Raw genomic sequence first — 803 nt, 5'->3', positions numbered from 1 at the left:
TTTTGGCCAAATGTGTCAGGAGGGCTACGCCATTCTCATTTGCGAGGAGTTAAACAGCTTTCACTAATGTTTAGGGTTTATGACCACAAACAAAATGCACCAGTTTTGACATCAGGCATCACCCAGGTGTCCTCCCCAGCACTCATTCTCAGGGAAGCAGGCAAGGCCACTGAGAAGTTGCCACCTTAGCGACAGTGTGTCAAGTTTGCTCCTCCAAGACCTTGGCATGCTCCCCGCTTGACACTAACTGTCCCCTCTTGCAAAAATATATACAGTACTGGCCATAAATAATAGCACATTATCACGGGGGAGCTGCTGTGAAGAAATACACGAAGCTTGCTGATTTGTTGGGGGTGACAATTTTTTTATGTTCCTTATCTTAAAAACATAAATGCAATACCCCTCTGTTTGATGGCTGGGGAACAGCAGGAGGGCCAAACCTTCAAGACCCTTCATCAAACAATCCAGGGGCATCTCGCAAGTTGATGGGAAGCCCAGAACACCCCCCCCCCGCGGCGGACTGCGGGGCTGGGGGAACCGGGCCGGGCCGGGAGGAGGGCGCGGGGAGCAGGTGGGCGATGCTGTGCCCGGCCTCTCCAGGGAGCCCCGTCCCCACGGGGGCGAACAGCCCATCGGCCTAGAGCCGGGTCCCGCCACCACAACAGGTGCCGGTGCCGCTGCCCAGGCCCGGCCAGCCCGCTCCTCTCCCGCACGGCTGCAGGCCGTGCCCAAGCTCCCCGCTCTAAGATGGCAGCGGGGCCTCGGCCGGCGGCACTTACCGTGCGCAGACGGCGGCGCTCGGG

At 58.5% G+C, this 803-nt stretch overlaps 1 protein-coding gene across 3 annotated transcripts in view; it reads right to left on the bottom strand.

Annotated features, from left to right (window-relative positions):
• DYRK1A (dual specificity tyrosine phosphorylation regulated kinase 1A) overlaps positions 1–803 on the bottom strand; it is a 127,706-nt gene extending 126,903 nt beyond the window's left edge. For all 3 annotated transcript variants that reach the window (XM_025212067.1, XM_014523090.1, XM_025212063.1), the window contains exon 1: positions 780–803. The gene's annotated coding sequence lies outside the window, so the exon portion shown is untranslated. The remainder of the gene's footprint in view (positions 1–779) is intronic.

This window comes from Alligator sinensis, unplaced genomic scaffold, assembly GCF_000455745.1.
Source record: "Alligator sinensis unplaced genomic scaffold, ASM45574v1 scaffold69_1, whole genome shotgun sequence".
Taxonomy (NCBI): domain Eukaryota; kingdom Metazoa; phylum Chordata; order Crocodylia; family Alligatoridae; genus Alligator; species Alligator sinensis.
The sequence above is the reverse complement of the archived record's forward strand: the minus strand, read 5'-3'. Positions and strand labels throughout refer to the sequence as shown.